At 40.0% G+C, this 8,888-nt stretch overlaps 1 long non-coding RNA gene across 1 annotated transcript in view; it reads left to right on the forward strand.

Moving 5' to 3' along the window:
- Positions 1-364: 364 nt before the first annotated feature.
- Positions 365-8,888, forward strand: part of LOC109310286 — a 9,273-nt gene continuing 749 nt past the window's right edge. The window contains exon 1 of the long non-coding RNA XR_002101181.1: positions 365-452. This is a non-coding gene — a long non-coding RNA (uncharacterized LOC109310286). The remainder of the gene's footprint in view (positions 453-8,888) is intronic.

An 8,888-nucleotide genomic window follows, 5' to 3' on the forward strand; every position in this document is an offset into this window, starting at 1 on the left:
TTTTGCTTTCAAACTAATTTTCCAGTTCCATTATCTACTTCACTTAATACCCCAGAGAGCTGCTCCATATATCCTAGATTTTGACATTAGTATTTATTTTTAATTTCTTTTTATTGCCAACATATATATTTGCCCTCTAGCACCTTGGTAATAATGTCAGTCCATCATCCCTCCAGGCTATTAAACTCTTGGAAATTACAACGTACAGTGTCAACCCAACAGATGAAAATGAAAACCACATGCTCCAGCTGTTTATGTCCTAATCGCATGGCATGAACTTCAATTATTTTTTTCAGCTGTGACCCACTGGAAAGGTGAAAGAAATAAAAGAGCCAAAGAGAAGTTGGTGGATAGGATAGTGGTTTATTATGTTTAGGCTGTTGTCTCATTCTTATTCTTACCTTTGCAGGAGGTGATAAAGCAATGGGAGTGCATAGTGAAAAAACACTGTGGTGAGGTGAGTTTTTCCCCCCCTTATATGAGTAATGTTCATATTTTATTTCTAATGCTTGCAGAGACTTCCTTTGTGCCTACACTTTTTCCACATACTTAAAATTTGCAACACTTATTTGTTTTGTGAATGCACTATAAAATAACAGATGCCAGACTAGACAGAAGCAGTAATCAAGTGACTACTCCATATCTTGATAGGATGGCCTCCTCATAATAACATTTTTTCTTTACAACTTGGCCGGGCTGGTAGTATCTGTCCAGAATGGGCCCGGAGAATAATGAACTAAAATAGTGTAGTTCTTCCCTATGCTCCCATAACATTTTAATGTGTGCTCCACCTCCAGTACCTTATGTACAGGCACAGAAAACCTGATTTTCAAATTTAAAAAATTAGAGTTATTCTAACTTTCTTGAAAACCTGATCCATCTTGCAGCTTCATTGCAAGGAAATTCCTTATGTGAAGTGAATCTTATTAACTCTGATGATGGTCATCTGAAGAAGGAGGATTATTCCCGTGATTCAAACCATAGGGCTGATCAGGCTCTTAATGAAAAACAAAAATAGCTTTGACTGACCAGGTTCTCTCTTTGTTGTGTTGTGCTGTGGTGGTTTGTTGTACAGAACTGGCCCCCCCAGGATAGCTGTGTAAATAACAATGTTTTGGCACTTATTTAAAGGAGCCCATTTTGTTTAATAAAAATACTACATGTTTAAGGAATTCTTCTACCAAATTCTGAAGCATGTGAAAACAAAAATCAAAAGCAATTGCTAGTCTGGCTCTTTAAAAGAAAACTGAGGGTACACCTGCATGTGTGCCAGGTCTGCCTCTTTAGGTGAGTTAAATCTGAAAATACTTCAGATTATCAACATCTGGGCAGGCCTGTAGGTCTGGGAGCAGAGGTCTGTTTGGTGGTGAATGTGGTTCTGCAGACTGAAGGCAACAAAAGGGTCTGCTGTGGCTGAAGAAGCCTTTGGGTAAAGAGAAGAAATCATACCGAAAGATGTATCCTCTTATTGAAGAAGAGTCTAGTGGGAGCTGGGTGAGTCTTTATGGGAGCATAGCAAAGCTAAGAAGCTTTAGAAATAGATGCTTGTTGAACTAATGGAAGCCAATAAAGTATGCTTGTAACAAAGCAAAAGACCTTGGAGAAGAAAATAATGCCTGCCTTTGCCCTTGGTATTGGTATGTTGTCTAGCTCCTGGTTCTCATACCTGAAAACCTGCAGAGAGAGGGTGTGTATATGTTCTCCATGGGGCATTTTATTGCAAAAGATATGAAGATGGAGTAGGATAGACTGTTCTATGGTCTCTGGTATTCGGTGTCAGATGCCGGAGGGCTTGGTGACTCAATTATGCAGAAAACCAAGAAGAAACATAGCAAATGTCTGCTGAAACTTGCTCAGCCATGTATACACCGACTCCTCAAACAGCAACATTGGAATTATAGGTAGGAAGCCAAATTCTTCCCCTACCACAGCTGCCATGAGTTGTGCTTTTGTTGGTTTGTTTTTGTGCGTGGCGTTGTTTGCTTTTTTGGTTTTTTTGCGGGGGGTGGTGGTGGTGGTGGTTGTTGTTCCCTCTTTCTCCCCCACCCCACCCTTGACTTATGTAGACCTGGCACTTTAGAGAGGTTAGAAATTGTGGCACGTAGGGTCCCATCCCTCATCTTTGAACCATACTGCAAATATGAGTAAATAGCCCTGACTCCTGTGTGGGTATGTGGCATGTTGGAGCAGTGAAGGGAAGCTGCTTATTTTAAACATTGAGCTAGCTCTTCTCATTTTTTAGATGGAATAATATGTTATGTGCACAAAAAAATGTTTGTGCTGTTGAGTAATGAGCCTTTTACAGAATAAACAACTGGAGACTGGGATAGTGTTATGCTTATAATTCAGTACTGTTGGTGATTCCGGAGAAGGCACTGCCTCTTTCCACTGAGCAAATACCTGAAAAACTGTGTAAAACAACAAATGGAAAACATAACTTTACTCTTTTAGTAACTGTCTTCTAGTTTCACAGACTCCGGGGTCTTGTACTACTATACCCTGCACTTGGAGTTGTTGGGTTTTTTACCACCCTACCCTCAGACCTATTCTAAGCAGGACTAGATGCCCCAAGTAAAACAAAACAAAACGGCTGAGCCTGTCTGAGTGCTCTCACTAATACCGATTTACCTAAAGCCACCGGTGTATGCATGGTCATTACTACTGTAGTCTTAGCACAGCAGTTGGATTGCTCATTCACTCTTCCTGGGTAAATGTTTCAAGAGACCAGTAACACCATATTCCATCTCTTCCAAACTCCTCAAGTACTCTCTTCCAGAGCAGTACCTCCAGTGGTAGAAGAACTACATGCATTTTTTTTTTTTTTTTTTTTCCCCAAACTTGCTTGGGCCATGATCCTGTGGTATACTAAGCACACAATACCTGGTCTTGAGTAGTAGCTTTTGAGCAACAACCATGTTAAACGCACCTTCTGTCTTCCTCGGGAGGAGAGATGGGGTTAACGCGAGTCATAGATTTCCATACTTGCTGTTCTAGGTTCTTAAAAGTGGAAGAGAAGCCGACCAACTGTCTGTATATAAGGTGAAAACCAACCCTGGCATGCATCCAAAGAATACTCATGCTATTTCAGGTTTCTCTATTGCAGCTGCTAATAGGGGTGCTGATATTGTAGTTGTGATTCACACTGACATGTCTGATTTCAGCCTCTAACAAAGAGTAATGATGAAATATCATTCTTTGCATGTTTACTTGTAGCATAACTCCCATTGTATTTGCACTGCCTTATGTTAAATGCTGTAACAATTTTTTTCCTAACCTAGACTTGGCAGTGATTTCATTCTTACAGGTAAGAAAGTTCAATCCAACCTCCCTCGGAAGGCACTCTTCTTTTTCCAGTTAGAGAGAAGAGTCAGAGCTTTCCCTCAAACATATAGACTCTTTCATTTGTTCTTTTAGTGCTCAAATGAGTGAGAATTTTTGGAAACAGAGACTTGCACTCAAACCTTCACCTTGCAATCAGTCAGTCATGAGATGCTGATGCTGTAAGGATTGCGTTATGCACTCATCAAAAAGTGGCATCTGCCCCAAAGGGTTTACAAAGTAAAGGACAAAAAGTAGATGCCTTGGGAGATTGTTTGTTTGCAATAACAAGCTAAGGAGCACTGGCTTCCATTAAGGTAGGCAGAAGAGGTCAGATTTTTAAGTATTTAGAGAGCTGCATGGCTGGATTTATAAAGCACCTAGGTGAGGTAGATAAGTTGTGCTATAGAGTTCTGGCAAGGACTTTCAGGGGGGGAAAAAGACACTTGTATGAGTTTGAGACGCCTTTCCAGAGGCTAATAATTGCTCAGATTAACATGGGTACTTGAGGGGGATGGCTCACAGTTGCAAAGTATTCACTAGAGCGTTTGAACACTTGCTAATAACAAATGTTTAAAAGTTAACACGCACTATGCATTCTTAGCTCTGTTTATAAGGAAATGTATTTCTTACATGTAAATGGTAACTTTTTATTAAGTAAATGCTGCAAGTACCCCAACGTGTCCTTCAGAGTCTAAGAACAATGTCTGAACACATGCAAGTAAAACTACACGTACCTGAACTGGTCAGTCCTAAAGGGAAGTAGTTGCATGCCAAAATATTTGCATCCCCAAATGTTTGCCTGACACAAGTGATAAGATCCAATCCTCAAAATGTGTGTTTAAACCTTTACGGATATTGCTAGGCTAACTAACAAGTGGATCAGTAGGTCTACAGTGTGCATAACTTAAATGTAAAAGCCTTGAGTGTAAGCTGTGTATGTTGTGTATAACGATGCAAATTCTTGGAGCTAACCAGAATCGTGATGACAATGACACGATTACCTGAGGAAAGTCTTGGCCCAAGTGTCTTTGTACAAAGAATACATGATTTCTAAACTCGCCTAGGCCAAAACAGTCTCCTTTCCAGCAAGCCTTTGGCTAAGAGTATAGAAGAAAACCTATTAAAGCCAATGAAACAAACTTCCACTGAAGGAAAAATATTAATTTGTGATGCAAGAAAGAAATAAAGCCCTTGATACAGTAATCCTTCGGCTTTTGTAATCCTCTGGCTGAGCTCTAATAGGCCTTAACTAATTTTGGCTGTGGCTGCTAGGAAACTAGCAATTGTTGAAAGAACCTTTTAAAATCTGAAGCCTTTTCTCCCTATTTCATACAAAGAGAAATTCAGTCTTTCATCTGGGCTGTTCCTGAACTATTTAACACAATTCAGCTCTTGAATTGTTGTAGCCAGCAGAGTTCATGTATCTCTAAACAAGCTCCAAGTACTTTAAGTCATTGGAGAGCACCCGAACATTGAAGGGGACAATTTCCGAGTTGTTTGCAGCACGTGCCTAGACCAAACAGGCAAGCGCAGTTAGAGCTGCTGTTTTGGACTCGATGAGTGTGAATGACTGGTAGTTTCTGCAGACCTAGCTCTTGTTTAAACTCAGTCTGACTTTTAATTTGGGGCACTGTGCTTGTATTAGTCATGGAAGTAATTGCTCCAGTTTATAGGACTGAATTTGAAGCAGAAACAGAATACTGTATCTTCTCACATGCGTTATGCTTCAGAATACACTACACACCTTTTGTCTTTTTCTTCTTGCCTTTCAAAGACATTTCCTTGTAGTAAGAAGCTAAGCAGCAGAAGCTAGGGAGCTGAGCCTGTTCATTATTCTGCTCACTGAGTTGGGTGTAAACTTTTGCTTCTGTTTGTAAGGCAGGAACTTCTCTTACCACTTTTTCTAGCATATAATCCACACTGCAATGTCCAGCAGCTGTCTTTGTTTTGTCTTTTTTTGGGGGGGGGGATGTTTGTTTGTTTGTTTGTTTGTTTGTACAAACAAAGGTAATTCATATTTGGGGAAGATTTCCACCCCCCACTTGCTCTTCAGAAATTACAGTCCAATTTTATTATTAAATTTAATCATTCAAACTCACTTGTTCCATCTCCCAAATTCTTGCTCGGCTCATGTATTCCATTACACAGTGCACTGTTGGTTTTCATTGGATGCATCTTATCCAGCATGAATACCTTTGTTCAAAATACTCTTCCCTCTTTTTTTAAAAAAAACAAACAAACAAACTCTTACCTTGGCATAGAAAGAACAGTTTCCAGAAATGTTCCTGCTATTAAACTGTTTACCACAGTATAGTAGAATATTAACAAGGAAAGTGAAGAGAACTAGTCGTACACTTTAATTTTTGTTAAAATACATAAACAGAAAATATAGCCTAACTTAACTTTTTTTATATATATAGCAGCCAATCCTTTAAATGAATTTTTAATTGAGTCATGCTTTCAGCTGTATAATCCTACCCATAACTGGAGTTAACAATTGGGAGTCTCTGACCTGTAAGTTCATGTCTTTGTTCTAGACAGGAGGAGAAAAAAGCTAGAGAAAAATGTGTTATCGAGGAGCTAGGCCGTCTGAATCTTGGGCGAGTGGAAATCATACTTTACCAGTAGTACCAGCACTCTTTGAGCTAATTTTAACTTTTTGTTATCTAATTTAATTGTACTGGTCTCTATCCAGCCCAATCTTTCCAGGAGTCTCAAGAACTCCTAAGTGTATTTGAATGCCTACTTTAGCACTCTGATTTGGGCATCACGGGCCTTTCACAGGTGAAAGGTCTTATGCAAATGATTACATGCATTCTTCTAACAGTGTCTCCCAACAGTTTACAATGCATGTTGAATGGCACTTCCTCCACTGTCTAAACTAGACATCTGGATTAAATGAATCGGTATCAGCAAAACATACTCTTTTTTTTTTTTTTTTTTCCCCTGCCTCTTGAAATCTGTGTAAGTGTCTCTGTTCTACACTTAATTATATGACTTGCCACAAACCCCTTGGAACCTGATCCTTCTCCTCTGCCAGGGGCTAGGGAAAGAAGCAGCTGGCAGCAGGTGTGAAATTTCATGGGGGTGTTTTTGGCCTATGAACCCTTGCTTGTCAGTAGTAATGTGCAGTGATACTGTCACCAAAGGAAGATAAAGCTGTGTCATTAAGAGCTTTTAAGCGGCAAGAACTTGATGAAATCTGCTCACCACAGAACAGTAGAGACCAGCATAAAGTTCTCAGTATTTTAAGTGTTTCCTACCTGCGAGTTACCATAACGACAATACCCGTTCTCACCCGGATGGCTCTTCCTGTAACGTGAGGCATCACTGCTTGGTCTGACTTCTGTCAAGATTATATATGACCTTCCAACAGGTGCAACTTCTGTCTTGGCCCGCTTGCTACCAGTGTTGCTGTGCAGTTCTTTCCTGGTCCCTCCAAAGAGCAAAGCTTCTTTCTTTTTTTTCCTTATGGTACAGTGCTGTTGTTTGACAAGCTACTTGCTGAAGTTTAAACAATTTGTTGCTACTACTAACCTAAAAGCAACTATTTATTTTATTTTACTTTTTTCTCCTAGAAAGCTACACCATGCCAGACCAGCAGTGGGAAACGATCTGTAGTATGCTGACTCTGCCAATTTGCATAAGCTGATGCACTAACTTCAACTTAACTTAGTAAACTGTAGATGTATGATACAGCTTGTTTTGAGTCCATGTTACCTGAGAGCATATGGTATGCATCTTGCATAGCAGCTAATGGTCAAATAAGGTGGCTGCTGCAATGGCTCATACACTTCTACATCCCATAATAATCCATGATGGAAAACACTTGAGGAAAAATGAGAACACCTCTCCTCTCTCTGGCATGCCTTGCATCAGTCCGAGTCCAGCTAGATTGTAGTAACTTAGATGCCTTGAAGCTAATGTAGACTCCATGTGGAGAAAACGGAAGACCTTGCTTGCTTCACAAGATGTCTTCCATCCCACAGGTAATGCCAAAGTATTTGCTCTACTGAAATATCTGGGTTTTCTGTCTGAACACCAGTGCTGTGTAGTCCTGCCAGGCTTCCCTCTCCCCTTTCTCTGAAACGCATTTCTTCTTCTCTTATACCCACTGCCAAAATTTCCATCCGAAAGGGTTGGTGCTTCACCCATATGCATATCCTCGTTATCCCAAACTTCTTGCAACACTAGGTGCATAAAGTGGGAGTCTGTTCTTGGCCCACAATACTGATTAGCAATACTTCTTAATCTGCTCTGGTTGACGCCCTTAATGTTCTCCAAAGTGCTCCCTAAGTTCTCCTTTGAGAAGGAGACAGCCAGAGACGCCTCTCTGTTCCACCCAGCGTACAAGTCTAGCATCCTTGTCTTGTTCTTCCCCGCCACGTGCAACTTTTTAAACCTAATATAATACTTTATATTATAATACCATGCATTGCAGGCTTTTATTTTACCTCTCTCAAATCTTTCCCATAACACTCTTTCCAGGAAGACTTGGCTCCCCTTCAAGGTACCATTGTCTCTTCAAAAGAGACATTCTGACTTCCCCCCAAGCCCATGTATCATCTTTATTTGGACCCTGAGGGCAATGCTGCTTTGTCATCTGTAACATGCCAGCAGAAAATTGTACCTGAAATGTTAAAAGCATGCCCCAGTAAGCCATCAAGAGTACTGGCCAGTACCAGGTTTTAAGTTGATTACAACTAGACAGGAGTACATTTTGTGCATGTGGCATCTGAGTAATCTTCCAGCTTAAACATATTTACCTGAATATTCATAGTTACTTAAAAGGCAGTCAGATCTCAAGAGCTCAGCTAATCATCCAAAGCCTGTTGCTTAAACTACTTGTTTTCCAGCTTGTTCTTCATAAGTTTTAAAGAAATACCTTATTTCCATGTATTGTCAGTGGTTCAGGCTATTAAGATTGGTTAGTTAGAAGGCAGACAGATGGCACCTTCTGAACTAATCTGTTCAGGGAGGTATGAGCTTTCATAGGCTACAGTCTACTGCAGAAGATGCTAAAATGGGGCATGGTGCTTTACCTAGAGTCCTCTGTCACTACAGTGCTATCTTCCCATGTCCTGCTTGGCTACTTAAACACAGAGCTCCATTCTGCCACAGCTGGATTGTTTCTAGTGCCCAAGCTAGCTATGCTGCGGTGTCAATGGCCCTTTAATTTCATATCTCATCTTAAAGGTGGTAGTTTGAATCCTATGGTACTTCTGAAATAGTATCACTTAAAGCCCTCCATTTCTGAGGTTTCATACTGTTGGGGAAATGAGCAGTCAGTTCAAAGACCTGAGGGGGGGTGGAAATATTGAATTTATTTTGCTGGATAGGAGAACAGCTACTCTTTTTTTTTTTTTTATTTTCCTATGAAGATGGATCCAAAATATTCTGTAACCATATGAATCTTCCAAGTGGGCCAAAAATCTGTCTTTTAGTCACAATGATGGAATGTTTCTACCACTTTTTTTTTTTTTTCTCTCCAAGATTTGTGCATCTTTTACTTTTTTTTTTTTTTTTTTTTTTTGTTTCCATTTTCAAATTTAACTACTTTACATCTG

The sequence above is a fragment of the Crocodylus porosus genome, unplaced genomic scaffold (genome assembly GCF_001723895.1).
Source record: "Crocodylus porosus isolate Cpor-Errol unplaced genomic scaffold, CroPor_comp1, whole genome shotgun sequence".
Lineage (NCBI taxonomy): Eukaryota > Metazoa > Chordata > Crocodylia > Crocodylidae > Crocodylus > Crocodylus porosus.